General features: G+C 40.4%; 2 long non-coding RNA genes across 6 annotated transcripts in view; one reads left to right on the top strand and one right to left on the bottom strand.

The window, feature by feature from the left end:
• LOC309836507 overlaps nucleotides 1-4,106 on the top strand; it is a 37,168-nt gene extending 33,062 nt beyond the window's left edge. The window contains exon 3 of the long non-coding RNA XR_014298161.1: nucleotides 3,896-4,106. This is a non-coding gene — a long non-coding RNA (uncharacterized lncRNA). The remainder of the gene's footprint in view (nucleotides 1-3,895) is intronic.
• Nucleotides 1-16,060, bottom strand: part of LOC309836505 — a 35,327-nt gene that overhangs the window by 11,373 nt on the left and 7,894 nt on the right. For 2 of the 5 annotated variants that reach the window (XR_014298157.1, XR_014298158.1), the window contains exons 1-3: nucleotides 7,017-7,131; nucleotides 6,419-6,528; nucleotides 4,798-4,893 (exon numbers count right to left, since the gene is read on the bottom strand). This is a non-coding gene — a long non-coding RNA (uncharacterized lncRNA). Of the gene's footprint in view, nucleotides 1-256; nucleotides 618-1,453; nucleotides 1,554-4,797; nucleotides 4,894-6,418; nucleotides 6,529-7,016; nucleotides 7,132-16,060 lie in introns of those variants that run through there. The other 3 variants (XR_014298159.1, XR_014298160.1, XR_014298156.1) reach the window with 3 other exon arrangements.

Raw genomic sequence — 16,060 nt, 5'->3', positions numbered from 1 at the left:
TATGAAATCTCACATTCATTGCTGGTGAAGTTAACAAATTGATAACGTCACTTTAGAAAACACTGGGCAACATCTTGTAAAGTTGTTTTCCATCAGTCATTCCACTCATAAGAAGAATTACAACTAAAACTCCTGCACGTGTGTGCAGCAAGGTGGATAACCACCAAATAAAAAAAGAAAGAAAAAGGAAACAAGTATCTTTCATTGAACAAGGTAGTATAGTGAGAATTTTTGGATATAATTATGGAAATAGGTGAATGTCCACAAAAATCGATAAATACATTGTGATATATTGACGTAACAATATTTTGAGAAGGAAAAAAAAAACACTACAGCTCACACACAGTGATTCTTAGTAATTTAACACTGAATTCTTTAAAAGCATGTATCAGAAAACTACATCAATGTCTTGGTCCATTTGGGCTGCTGTAACATACCAAAGCCTGGGTAGCTTACAAACAACAGAAATTTGTTTCTCACAGTTCTGGAGGCTGGGGAGTCCAGGATCAAGGCGCCAGCATGGTCACATTTTGGTGAGGGCATTCTTTCTGGTTCATAGCCAGTGCCTTCTTGCTGTGTCCCCACATGGTGGAAGGGATGAGGGATCTCTCTGGAGCCTGTTGGATAAGACACTGAACGCTCATGACTTCTGCACCTCCCAACGGCCCCAACTCCTAATACCATCATCTTTGGAGATGAAGATTTCAACAAATGAATGTGAGGGGTACACATTCAAGCCATAGCAATCAAGTATGATAACCATTTATCAGAAATTAAAAAACAGAAAACCATATAATATGCTGTTTAAGTACGCTTACAAACAGGTATGATACGATTTTAATTAAACCAATGAATTGACAACTAGATGAAATAGACAAACTGCTTGAAAGATGCAAAATAACAAATCCAGCACAAGAAACAGAAAATCTGAAAGCCACCACATCTACAGAAGAAATTCTATTTATAATATAAAACACTCCCACATATAAAGTAGTGAACTTATGAAGGCAAGTTCAAGACAGTGATTATCTTTGTCAGGAAGGGAGAGGATGGGAAAGGGAGAAATATATAGATCAAGGTAGGATATTGGTTGGTAATACTCCTGTTCTTGCATTGGTTGATGGCGTTCACTATAATTTTTTTTTTTTTAATCTTTTGGCCGTGCTGCGTGGCATGTGGATCTTAGTTCCCTGACCAGGGATTGAACCCACATCACTTGCATTGGAAGCATGGAGTCTTAACCACTGGACCACCAGGGAAGTTCCCACTATAATCTTTTTAGGAGAAATAAATAAATGACTGGGAAAAGTTTAAAAATAAATTAAACATGATAGTACATTGCCAGATGATGAGTGTGTCATAAACCAAAGTTTATGATTAATATAAACGTATACAACTGTAGTCAAATATAAATGTTAGAAGCCAACAGAGTATTGTGTTTGACATCATGTACCTGGGGAGAATCAGCCCAGGCTCAAATCCCAGCAACACCCCCTTGCTAGTTTTCTGACCTTCAGCAAGCGTTCAACTTCCACAAGCTTCTGCTTCCTCACCTACAAATCAGAGTACAAGTAGAGTCAAAAAAATCACTGTGAGGATGAATTGAAACAGTGTATATACAGTGTTTACAAGCACCAAAAAGCAATGAATACCTGTTAACTATCCTGCCTATATTGCGGCATGGATATGGGACACAACATGCATGAGCTGAAGAACTAAGAGTAGAGGCGGATCATTCTGGGAGACTAATTACAATAAAAAGAAAGGGCCATGAGATGTCAGGCAAAGCCAATACTGAGGAGGCGATTAGAGTAAGAGGCAGAGAACAATCCAGTCAGAATTGGAAAAGAGGGACCACTGGAACCAAGTGCTACCAAAGCTGAGGTGCAGAAAAGTGGAACAGGTTTCTGCTGCATCGAAAACCAGTACACCGTGGTGGTGAAGAATGTCACTTCAGTTCAAACCCTGCCTCTACCAAGCAGTCATCTTGACAGTTATTAACCACCTGTAAATCACCATTTCCTAACCTGAAACACTGGGAGATGCCCAGTTCCTAATTCACCAGCTGCCATGAGGGTTAACAAGACCACACCTGTAAAGTACTTAGCATAGTGCCTGGCACAGGTTGAATGTTCAGTATATCGTGGGCCATTATTCACTATCGTTAGTGCTGTTGTTGCATTTGACAATTAGAATAAAAGCTATGACCTCATCAAGAATGGTTTCAGTGCTGTGGTTCTGAGCCACCTCACCACTGGGCCTCAGAAAGGAAAGGGGAAGACACCAAGTGCTGATGGGAATGTAGCAATGGGCACTCTCACACATGGCTCGTGGGAGCGTGAAAGGGTGCAGCCACTCTGTAGAACTGTCTGGCAGTTTCTGTTCAAGCTAAACATATACATAGCCTAAGACCCAGTCATTCCTCTCTCTGTATATTCCCCGCAAAAATGAGTACTTTATTATGTATACATAGTATATCTCTCCAAAAATAACATGAACAAGAATGTTCATAATACAAGAAATAGGGGAAAAAACGGCAATCACAGGAGAATGGACATCCTTACAATGAGATACTGCTGAGCACTGAGAAAGAACAGAGTTGAACTACATAGAACCACAAGAATGACTCTCACAGGCATAACGAAGATCAAAAGAAGACAGACATGACAGAATAAACTGTGGGACTCCATTTACATCAAGTCAAGACAGTCAAAGCTAATCTATGGTGACAGAGTCTAAATACCGGTTACCTTTCTAGGAGGAAGCATGAGAAGCCTCCGAAGTTGCAGGAGAAGGTGTGACTTAGTCTCTGGTGCAGGAAGTAGCTACGGCAGGGGGCGAGACCTCTTCCAAAGTTGGGAAGTGAAGCTACAGGTATGAGACAGATAAGAGATGCTCTGTAAGGTTGAGCAGCAAGAAAGAAGGCCATGAAGTAGGCTGTATGCTGAGACATCAGTGGCTCAGGGAGTGGTGAATGTTTGGATCAACGCTTGTATGGATGGCAGAGCTGGTGCAGGAGAGAGCTGATCAGAAGAAACACAGAGCAGATGTGAGCCAACCAGTTAGGAGTGTCTTGGCATCGTCTTGGCAAAAGATGATGAGAGCTTAGAGCAGGATGTTCGTGGTGCAGCTCACAGAGGTGGTGGAGGTGATGGAGTTACCCAATATGAAAAACAGAAAATAAGCAGGATGATAATGGCTGAATGTTGGGTTAGATGGAGGCAGAGTGTCATGAGTTTGTACAAGGTCGTTTCCCACCTTCTCAACTGTCTGAATGACAAGGCCATCCACTGATACTGTGGAGGATGGAGGAGTGGGCAAGATCATGATTTCCTTCTAAGGTATGAAGAATTTGATGCAACATGTGGAATGTAATTGAAAGGTGAGTATTTGGAAGAGACTCCATCGGGCTGTGAAGGGGGCTAGAGACACACATGAACTGGCTGGGGAGTGCAAGGAAGCAGGAGAGGGGCAAGACCGTGACTGCAGTGGCACCAATCAACACACTTTGTGACTCCAACTGTTCTCAGCAGCCCAGATGTGGGCCAAACAAAGCCAAATACCATCTTGAGGCTCTACGGTAAAGGAGGGCCAGGAAGACAGTGCAGCTAGGGATTGCTTCTGTCTGACAAACGGAAGGATAGATGAACAGGTGGAAAAGGGTGGGATGCAGCCTACAGGCAGAGATGGTAACATAAACTCTCTTATTCTGAGTCTAGGAGGACATGTGAGGGATTATGCATTGTGATTGTTATTATTACATGAAAGATCCTAACAGCTTTTTTTGAGCTTGTAACTATAACTCAGCCATGGTGCTAACTAATTTCATGCATCAAATGATTACATCTTCAAACAGCCCAATGAGTTAGAAATTATTATCACTTTCATTTTTCAGGAGTAGGCTGAGTGCAGCAGACTGGTTTGATGTAAACAAAACCCAGAAACCCATCTGCTCTTCTCCTTGGACACAGAGCTAAACCTCAGTTCCCAGCTGCATCGAAAGAGGGATACAGACTCACAGACATAGAGAACAAGCTTGTGGCTGCCAAGGGGGAGGGCAGGGTGGGGGAGGGATGGATTGGGAATTAGGGATTAGTAGACGTAATCTATTATATATATGTATGACTGAATTGCTTTTCTGTACACCAGAAACTAACACAACATTGTAAATCAACTATACTTCAATAAAATAAATTGAAAAAGAAAAAAGGGATGGCCAACTGCCGAGTTCTTGTCAAGAGTGTGAGGGGAAATAATGTAGGTGTGACTTCCATACTTCCTCTCATTTCCCCTCTGCCAGTAGAATGATGCCAAGGTAACCATAAAGCCAGACAGGCGACACCTGGGTCTCTGAATAACCGTGTGATACAATCTCACACGCTGACCCACACGAGCCCTGCCATGAGTGAGAAAAATCCTTCGTGTGTTGAGCCACTCAGCTTTTGGAGATTATCTGTTACTGCAGTGAACATTAACAGCCTAAATTAACTAAAGGAGGCCCGACAAAATCATGCAACTTCCCTATTGCCACTGGGCTGGTGACCGGCAAAGGCAGGTTTTAATACCAAGCAGTTGGAGCCCAGAGCCTTGCCCTTATACATAAAACAGGTTCTTTACCCTGTGGCAGAAAAGAATCTGTTGAGGTGGGAGGACAAAGGGACTTCAAGACGGAGAGCTCTACCCTGACCCAGGCACCCAAGGAGGCCACAAGAAGAAGCTTCCCACGGAATTCCAGAGGCAGTGGTCCCCTCAGTTGAGGTTGCCATGACCCCTCCTGCCCAACACTTGGTCACCCACCTGGACAGGCACTTTGGGAGAGGCTTCTCTTCACCACCCACAGCTCCTGCCTGTGCTTCAGTGGGTGGATTAGATCTGGTTTGGGAACCAGATATCCTGTTTGTGGAGAAAGAAATAAGATATTCGTATTTTAGCAAAGACAAAAAGAAATGTTTCAGTCCTGTCTGGGACTTTGAGATGGAGAGGAGACCTCGGAATGAGGCTGCTCTTGTCCATACTGATCTGTGACCTGGGAACCAAAGCCAAGAACGTTATCATTAGGCCCTAAAGGCTGAGTAGGGTAGTGCTAGCTGTCTAGGGTGATCCATCTCCCTAGTCCTGGAGGACCCCCCAAAACTGTCCAGATGCAGTCATGGGACCCAGATGCACTAGTGTTCATGGAACATTAATTATGACCATTGCTAACAACTGCCTTCCTTGACACTGACCCACTTTTTATTTAACTTTAATACATGTCTTCATATAGGGAATCTTGTGTCCATATAAGAAATGGAAAAACCAGTTTCATTTGCCACAAATGCAAAGTTACTGCAAGAAAATCAAAACAGAACTATCAAGTCTCAATGAACTCATGCTGCCTGCTCAGGGCTCTGAGTCTGAGGCTGTCCCTTCTGTTGAAGAGAGAAATTGCCAGCAGTCAAAGGGGCATTAAAAGACAGCATGAAACAGCAACAGGAAAAACAAGAGAAAAAGGAATGGCCTTCTCTGATTGTCCATCATTGCCACTTGCCATGTTTGTGCACCCTCTAAAATGATCTCCCATACCAAGAGACGATCATGGCCCAGACTTAAGTACACGAGGGATGAGCATGTAGGCATCAGGGGCAAAAAACGCCTTTTAAAGGAGATTCTGTTTTTCAGAATGACTGCCAGTAGGACTCACACAGATGCCTCCTGATGTCCTGTCTGCTTCACTCACTTGCTGAACAACATGCCATTACCCAGGGGTTCTGCTGACTGGGCTATAAACCAATCAAGCTTGGCCACTCAGTCTCCATCCTGTAGGAATCTGGAGAAGGAACAAATTAGGGCCAGCCTGTGCTGAGCACTGGAGTAAGAGGTAAAAAGAAGTGTGGGCTTGGGTGGCTGTTTCCTGCCACTAGAACACCCATGCAGAGACAGCCAGACGTAGAGAAAGACAGATATATGAGGAAAAAAAAAAGTACAGCAAGAAGTAGAGACAAGGAATTGAGGGGTTTCTTAGATCAAGGGTAGGGGTGACCATTTCTGGCTATCAGCTCCCTGCAGCAGAAAAAGCCAATCTGCTGAGAATGGCACAAGGAGACCCACAAATAGATGAGAAGACACCAAGGCCAGTATCTAATCAGTATTTCTTCCATTTCCTGACTTTAGTCTCTCATGGTGCCTGACTGGACCTCCTACCCCTCAATATTATAAGACACCCATATTTCCTCCAACAAATCCTTCTCCTCTGCCATCTGAGCTGTTGAGGGGAACTAGGTTTCTTGCTCCAAATTCCTTGTGGCAGACACAGGAGCCTGAAGATAAACCAATACATGTCAGGGCCGTGGGGAGGAGGGAGAGTGTCCTCAGAAGCCTCCTGAAAAGGGCAGCATGAAAGAGGTTGTAGGTCCCCACAGAAAGAGCAGTGAGGCCTTACCCACAGGTCTCCAGCATCACCTCCCAGTACAGGCTCCTCTGGGCAGCATCCAGCTGCCCCCACTCGTCCTAGGTAAAGGTCACTGCCACGTCCTTGAAGGTCACGGATGCCTGGAAAGTCAAACAGAGGTAGCTTTGTTGGCCCTGGGACAGACAGATGTGATTAGAGCTCAACGTTCAGTCGTTGGTAAAGGACCAGAGGGCCCCAAAGTCAATAACACTCAGCACTTCCTGGGAGCCCAGCTCTGTGTCAGGCTCCAAGGCGAGGCAGACACTGCCTTTGGGCAGAATGTGACTGTATTACAGCCAAAGGTCTTCTATGCTGAAATCATTCACAAAAGACATAAAACGATGCCAAGGCCGTGTGGCCTAAGAGACATGCAAGCATTCCGGCAATGAAGGGGAGGGAACAGATGACAGTGATCATACTAATCAGCAGTTGAGCATAATACTAATCAGCTGGTCCTCACCGTGTGCCTACACCATGGCCTCTAATTCCCTGTGTGAGCGGGACCAAGAGGGGCGGCAACCAAAACGGGTCCAGTGGGCTCCCTCTAACCCCCCCACAAGGTCTTACAAGGCGCAGAGGTGGTTCCTACCTCTTTATGGTGATTCTCTCGGAAGTTCTGAAAGGTCGCGGGCAAGGGAAGCCTGTGAACAGAAAAGAAACACGTTTCAAAAGAACTAACGCCCCCAGGACGCCGGAAGTCCAAGCCAACAACACAGGAAACGCCCGTTTTACCGTCCCTATTGGCCCAATTCTTACTGCTTCCTCCCAGCACAGACTTCTGGGTAGTGTAGTTTCTCTCCTGCAGGCAGCCTGGCCAAGAACCGGAAAGCCTTCAGGGAACCCTAGGCGGGGTGCTAGGAAATGATGGCCTGAGGCTCTTAGGAAGGGGCCGGGCCTCGCACCTTCTTAAAGGGGAAGTACACAGATTTATCCGCCACCTGTCACAGATAACTTTAAAGATTTCAGATGCTCCAAAGGTTACAAACCTAATTGGATACACCACACCAAACTATGACTCAGAAAGTGTGTGTCTGTATCTAAGAGGAAACATATGATATCTAGCTACTCTTCAAATACATGGAGATTGAAGCCTTAGAGTTGGTCCTGTGGACCAAAAAAAATGCACAACAGTGAGTTGTGAGTTAAGTTTTATTCGGGGCAAAATGAGGACTTTAGCCTGGGACACAGCGGCTCAGATAGCTCTGAGGAACTGCTCCAAAGAGGTGTGTGCGTGCGTGCGTGCGTGTGTGTGTGTGTGTGTGTGTGTGTGTCAGTATATATGTGGTTTTGGTGAAGAGAGATACATGCAACCAAGCATACATTTTTGCAGAATGTTGCCACTAGTCCTGAGGAGCAGATGTCTCCATTAATGATTTTAGTGCTTTTCTAGATATAAGAAGATGTAAGAAATTGGGCTGATAAAACCTTCTCCTGAAAATATCTAACTATCTAAAGGCCTGTTCTGCCAGTTTTTCCTAGAGCACAGAGTGCCTTATTCCTGATCTCTGCTCTGAACTCCTCTCAAGGTGTGTTGAAAGTCAGCAACTGCAGTGGCTAGTAATCTAATCCTTGTAGAGGCAGATGGCTAGTGACAATTTTTATTTGGCAGTTTTGTAAATTTCAGTATGTTTTGTTAGGGATAAGTGAGAAAAGTCTCCAGCAGGGATGCAAAGATGGAGGGGAGGGGAGGACTTTCAGAGGCTCTGAAGCTGGTGAACATGGGTGGCACTCTGCCTCTGGTTGCCTCAGAAAACGTCTGTCCTGTTGGTATAATCAGTGATGTGTCCAACCCAGCAAGCAACATTATTTTATCCAGATACTGTTTCCTAATCCACATCCTAAAACACATTCAATTTCTTTTAGGAATCTGGAAAGGAAAGCCACTTACACAATGTCATTTCCTGCCAGGAAAGAAGCTGTCACAACCCCTGCAAGTGTGCCAAGGGGCCTCTGAAACCTGAGACAAATATTTGTGACTTCAGGGTCTCAATTCCTTACTAAGAAGTGATTATCGCTTCACCTGTAATTTCACAAACAGTAGTAACTGCATGCAGAGAGTATCACTGAAACACACTTGTAAATTATTTAAATTCCTGAAAGTCATTAATAATAATTAAGAATTCATTCAAAGATAGTGGCAGAAATACCCCTGGGAAATCACACTGTGAGAAATGGAAAAAGTTAATATCTTAAGGAACTTTGAGCATAAGAAACTGAAGTCTGAGGAGTAATAGTATGAGAAGTAATAGCCTGTGCTATCCTACAAGTTTTACCACACTTGAGGATTTCTCTTTTAAACGTGTGCCTTTTTTATTCTTAACACACTGAGGCAAAACCCACTAGAAGAAAGTGGTAAAGAGGACATTTGGAAGGATTTTCCAGAACGGTGAAAATGAACAGGAAGGGAGGTTGTTGTCATGTTTATTCACTGCTCTAACCTATGTTCAGTGAGCAAATAATGGATTTTTGGGCACTATCATCAGTGTATGGGAGACAAAGGAAAGAAGAGACACAAAGAAACCTGCCCTCATGATACGTACATTCCATTTGAGAACGACAGGCAGGAAAAATGAAAAAAAAATACTAAATTAAATAGTATGTAAAACATGGTAGACAAAATGGGGAAAAGGAGAGAAGGTGAGGGTGCCAAGAAGGTGGTGGAACAAATGTTGAGTCAGGGAGTAAAGGAAAATAATTTTTCAAGTAGAAAATATGAATTAATGATGCCGTTTTTAAAAAGAGCTTATGTAGGTGTAGATAGAGTAGGAAGCACCAGGATTTTCTCTCCTCACATAGACAACAATTTCAGCAGAATCTATCTAGTGTAAGTATTTTGGAACTCTGTAGTCTACTGCAGTCAAATTCCGTAAGAAGACTTGGGCAGTAAATTGTGGTTAATGTTAGTCAATTTCAGCCCTTAGCACAGTAGCAGCTACCAGTCCTCCACCTCCAGCCCTGTGACAGACCACTGTGCATGTGTTCCTGGAGCAAGCTATGTATAGCTTGTGCCAACCAGGGCAAAAAGAACCCTGTCCTCGAAACAACAGGGATCTGTTCTTTGATTTCTGTTCTTGATTAGAGAGGAGCAGACAACTGAGGGCTGTGAGGTGCATTGTTCTTGCACCTCCCCTCATTGTTGAGCCCCTCCCACTCTGGCTGATGTGACTTCTGGGAGGATTTAAAGGGCTAGAACCCTTTTTTTCCTCCCTTCAGTTTTCTCATTTTCCCACTTTGGGAGCTAGAAATCAAGGACTAGGACAGTGAAAAGCAACTTGCAAATATGAGAAAAATTAGAAAGTGATGAGGGAAAGGTGCAGGCCCAGAAAACACCTGAGAAGACTGAAAGTTTAAACCTCAGGAGATCCTTCCCACAGAGTTAGCCTACAAAATGAAAATAAAATAAGCAAAAATAGCAAGCCCTGGAAAAAGGGGAGAGTCTGATTTCCAGAATTACCACATTATTAGATTTAAATGTCCAGTGTTCAACAACAAACAAAATAAAACAAAAAAGAGAAAGAAAGAAAAAACAGAGCCAAAGAGAACTGCTAGATACCATGTAGAAGACTAACACACATTACAGGACTCCCAGAAAAGGAGAGAGAGAAAGGGGAAGCGAGAATATTTGAAGAAACGTGGCTGAAATCTTTCCTAATTTGATGAAAGGCATAATTATAAATATCTCAGAAGTTCAACAAACTCCAAGTAAGATGACTGCAAGGAGACCCACTACAAGACACAATATAATCAAATTTTGAAAGACAAAGACAAAAGAGAGAGTTTTGAAAGTAGCAAGAGAGTAGCAACTTATCACATGCAAGGGATCAACATTAATATCATCAGTCTATTTCTCATTAGAAACTTTGAGGGCCAGGAGGCAGTGGGCCAATACATTAAAATGCTAAAACAAACCACCACCAACAACAAAACAAACACCCACACCATCAACCAAGAATCCTCTATTTGGCAAAACTTGGAGCCAAGAAATTAAGACATTCCTACATAAATAAAAGCTGTGGCAGTTTGTTACCACTAGAGCTGTCCTGTGCGAAATGCTCAAGGGAGTCCTGCAGTCCTGAAATAAAGGGAAACTACACAGTAACTTGAAGACACATGAAGGAGTAAAGATCTCAATAAAGGTAAATACATGGGAAATTATAAAATCTAGTATTATTGTAACACCAGTTTCTAACTCCACTTTTTGATTTCTACATTACTTTTTAAAATTATTAGTCTAAAACTAGTATGATTGTAACTTTGGTTTGTAACTCTGCATTTTGTATCCTACATATCTTAAGATACTAATGCACTTTAAAGAATTATTAGTTTATATTTTTAGTCACACAATGTAAAAGATATAATTTTATGATATCAAACACCAGGGTTGGGGACGGAGTTGTAAAACAGCAGAGTTTTTGTATGTTATTGGTTAAGCTGGATAAATTCAAATTAGAATGTAATGACTTTAGTATGTTAAATGTAATCCCATGGTAACCACAAAGAAACAGCTATAAAATATATACAACAGAAAATGAGAAAAGAATTTAGATGTTTCACTACAAAAAATAGACCAAACACAAAAGAATACAGTAATGCAGGAAGTTAGGAATAAAAGAGCTACATCTTTGTTTTCTTTAAGTTATGTAGAAAACAAAAAGCAAAATGATAGAAGGAACAAGATAAAACCCTAGAAGAAGAAGTGGAGATATGCAATCTACCCCATAGAGAATTCAAGGTAATGATGGTAAATATGTTTAAAGAACTTGGGAAAAGATTGGATGAACAGAGTGAGAAGTTAGAAGGTTTTAATGAGTTAGAAAATATAAATAAGAACCAAGCAGAGATGAAGAATACAATAACTGATATGAAAAATACACTAGAAGGAAGAAACATTAGATTAAATGATACAGAGGAATGGATCAGTGAGCTGGAAGACAGAGTAGTGGAAATCACTGAAGCTGAACAGGAAAAGAAAAGAGAATAAGAAGAAATGAGGACAATTTAAGAGACCTCTTGAACAACATCAAGCATACTAACGTTCTCATTATAGGGGTCCCAGAAGGAGAAGAGAGAGAGGAAGGGGCATAGAACATATGTGAAGATATCATAGTCGAAAACTTCCCTAACCTGGAAAAGGAAACAGACATCCAGGTCCAGGTAGCATAGAGAGTCCCAAAAAGGATCAACCCAAAGAGGACCAAACCAAGACACACTGTAACTAAAATGGCAAAAATTAAAGATAAAGAGAGAATATTAAAAGCAGTAAGGGAAAAGCAACAAGTTACATACAGGGAACTCCCATAATGTTAACATCTGACTTTTCAGCAGAAATTCTGCAGACAAGAAGAGAATGGCATGATATAGTTAAAATGATGAAAGGGGAAAACCTACAACCAAGAATACTCTGCCCAGCAAGGACTTCATTCATATTTGATGGAAAGATCAAAAGTTTTACAGAGAAGCAAATGCTGAAAGTGTTCAGCACCACCAAACTAGCTTTACAAGAAATGTTAAAGGGACTTCTCTAAAGAAATGGCCACAACTAGAAACATGAAAATTATAAAAGGAAAAATCTCATTGTAAAGGCAAATATATAAAAAAATATATATATATATTTTTTCTATATATATATATATAGAAAATATATAGAAAAGGTAGTAAAGGTAGTAAATCAACCACTTATAAAGCTAGTAGGAAGGTTAAAGACAAAAGTAGTAAAATAATCTATATCCACAATAAGTAGTTAAGGGATACAAAAAAACCCACAAAAAGATGTAAAATATGATGTCAAAACATTAAAAGTGGTGGGGAGGGCTTCCCTGGTGGCGCAATGGATGAGAATCTGCCTGCTAATGCAGGGGACATGGGTTCGAGCCCTGGTCTGGGAAGATCCCACATGCCGCGGAGCAACTAGGCCCATGAGCCACATCTACTGAGCCTGCACGTCTGGAGCCTGTGCTCCACAACAAGAGAGGCCGCGATAGTGAGAGGCCTGCACACCGCGATGAAGAGTGGCCCCCGCTTGCCACAACTAGAGAAAGCCCTCACACAGAAATGAAGACCCAACACAGCCAAAAATAAATAAATTAATTAATTAAAAGTGGTGGGGAGAGTAAAAATGCAGGTTTGTTAAAGTACATTTGAACTTAAGACATCAGCAACTTAAAATAATTACATATCTATATTGCTATCTAGTTATAGATAAAGATATGGATATAAATTGTTATACGTAAACATCACAGTAACCACAAGCCAAAAATCTATAACCGATAATACATACAGAAAAAAAGAAAGGAATTCAAACATAACACTAAAGATGGTCATTAAAGCACAAGGGAAGAGAACGAAGAAGAAAGGAACAAAAATAACTGCAAAAAGAACCCAAAAAACAATTAATAAAATGGTTATAAGTACATACCTATCAATAATTACTTTAAATGTAAATGGACTAAATGTCCCCATCAAAAGACATAGAGTGGCTGCATGACCCGTATATAAGCTGCCAAAAGAGACTCACTTCAGACCTAAGACACACACAGACTGAAAGGGCATAGAAAAAGGTATTCCATGCAAATGGAAATTAAAAGAAAGCCAGAGTAGCAATACTTATATCAGATAGTATTATATCAATACTTATATCAGAAAATAGACTTTAAAACAAAGACTATACAAAGACAAAGAGGATATTCCATAATGATCAAGGGATCAATCCAAGAAGAAGCCATAACAATTGTAAATATATATTCACACAACATAGGAGCATCCAAATACATAAAGCAAATATTAACAGACATAAGGGGAGAAATCAACAGTAACACAATACTAGTAGGGGACTTTAACACCCCACTTATATCAATGGACAGACCACCCAGACAGAAAATCAGTAAGGAAACACTGGCCTTAAATGACATGTTAGATCAGGTGAATGTAATAGCTATATGGAGAACATTCCATCAAAAATCAACAGAATATAAATTCTTTTCAAGTGCCCATGGAACATTCTCCAGGGTAGATCACATTCTAGGCCACAAAACAAGCATTGGTACATTTAAGAAAACTGAAATCATATCAAGCATCTTTTCTGACCACAATGCTATGAGACTAGAGATCAACCATAACTAAAAACCCCCTGCAAAAACCACAAACACATGGAGGCTAAAAAGTATGCTACTAACCACCTATGGGTCACTGAAGAAATCAAAAAGGAACTAAAAAAATACCTGGACACAAAGAAAATGAAAACACAACACAAAATCTATGAGACACAGCAAAAGGAGTTCCAAGAGGGAAGTTTATAATGACACAAACTTACATCAGGATACAAGAAAAATCTCAAATAAACCACCTAACCTTACACCTAGTGGAATTAGAAAAAGAACAGACAAAACACAAAGTTAAAGAAGGAAAGAAATCATACCTCTCAGAGCAGAAATAAATGAAATAGGGACTAAAAAACCCACAATAGAATACATCATTGTAACTAAGAGCTGATTCTTTGAAAAGATAACAAAAATGGTAAACCCTTAGCCAGTATCATCAAGAAAAAATGAGAGAGGGCACAAATAAATGAAATCTGAAGTGAAAGAGGAGAAGTTACAAATGATACCACAGAAATATAAAGGATCATAAGAGATTACTACATTTATATATATTTATATATTCAGATACTAAAATTATATGCCAGTAAAATGGATAACCTAGAAGAAATGGACAAATTCCTACAAACCTACAATCTCCCAAGACTGGATCAGGAAGAAATAGAAAATATGAAAGAACCAATTACCAGTAATGAGATTGAATCAGTAATAAAACAACTCCCAACTAACAAAAGTTCAGGTCCAGATGGCTTCACAGTTGAATTCTACCAAAAATTTAGAAGACAGTTAACACCTATCCTTCTCAAACTATTCCAAAAAATTTCAGAGGGTGGAACACTCCCAAACTCCTTCTATGACACCAGCATCACCCTGATACCAAAACTAGACAAAGATATCACAAAAAAAGAAAATAACAGGCCAATATCATTAACAAACACATATGCAAAAATCCTCCACAAAATATTAGCAAATGGAATCCAACAGTATATTAAAGGATCGTACACCATGATCACTGGGATTTATCCCAGGGATGCAAGGATGGTTCAATATCCACATATCAATCAATGTGATAAAACACATTAGCAAACTGAAGAATAAAAACCATATGATCATCTCAGTAGATGCAGAAAAAGCTTTTGACAAAATTCAACATCAATTTATGATAAAAACTCTCAACAAAGTGGGCATAGAGGGAACATACCTTGACATTATAAAGGCCATATATGAAAAGTCCACAGCTAACATCATATTCAATGGTGAAAAGCTGAAAGCATTTCCTCTAAGACCTGGAACAAGACAAGTATGCCCACTCTCACCACTTTTATTCAACATAGTATTGAAATTTCTAGCCATAACAGTCAGACAAGAAAAATAAATAAAAAGCATCCAAATTGAAAACGAAGAAGTAAAATTGTCACTGTCTGCAGATGACACAATACTACATAATACACAGAAAATCCTAAATATGCCACCAAAAAGCTACTAGAACTTCTCAATTAATTTGGTAAAGTTGCAGGACACAAAATTAATATATAGAAATCTGTTGTGTTTCAATATACTGATAATGAACTATCAGAAAGAGAAATTTAAAAAAACAGTCCCATTCACAATCACATCAAAAAGAATAAAATACCTGGGAATAAATCTAGCTAAGGAGGTAAAATACATGTACTCAGAAAACAATAAGACACCAACGAAAGAAGTTTAGGTTGACAATGCATATGGAAAGATATATTGTGCTCATGGATTGGAAGAATTAATATTGTTAAAATTTCCATACTACACAAGGCAATGTAAGATATAATGCAATCCCTATCAAAATACCAATGGCATTTTTCACAGAACTAGAACTAAATAGTCTAAAATTTGTATGGGGACTTCGCTGGTGGCAGAGCGGTTAAGACTCTGCGCTCCCAATGCAGGGGGTCCGGGTTCAATCCCTGGTCAGGGAACTAGATCCCACGTGCATGCCGTTAACAACTAAGAGTTCGCATGCCACAACTAAGGAGCCTACGTGCCACAACTAAGGATCTGGTGAGCCTCAACTAAGGAGCCCTGGAGATGCAACTAAGACCCCATGCAACCAAATAAATAAATATTTAAAAAAATGAAATTTGTATGGAAACACAAAAGAACTCACAAAGCTAGAGGTATCAAGCTTTCTGATATCAAACTATACCACAGAACTACAGTAATCTAAACAGTATGATACTGGTACAAAAACAGACACAGAGATCAATGAAACAAGATAGAGAGCCTGGAAATGAACCCACACTTATAAGGGCAATTAATGAATGACAAAGGAGGCAGGAATATAAAATGGGGGAAAGATAGACTCTTCAATGAGCGGTGTTAGGAAAACTGGACAGCTACATGCAAAAGAATCAAACTGGACTACTTTCTCACACCATATAAAAAATAAATTCAACATGGATTAAAGACTCGAATGTAAGACCTGAAACCATAAAATTTCTAGAAGAAAACATAGGCAATATGCTTTTTTACATTTTTCTTAGCAATATTTTTTGTATATGTTTCC

The sequence above is a fragment of the Grampus griseus genome (assembly GCF_964374135.1).
Source record: "Grampus griseus genome assembly, chromosome: 19".
Classification (NCBI taxonomy): Eukaryota; Metazoa; Chordata; class Mammalia; order Artiodactyla; family Delphinidae; genus Grampus; species Grampus griseus.
Note: the sequence above shows the minus strand (reverse complement) of the source record. Positions and strands in the feature narration are given on the sequence as shown.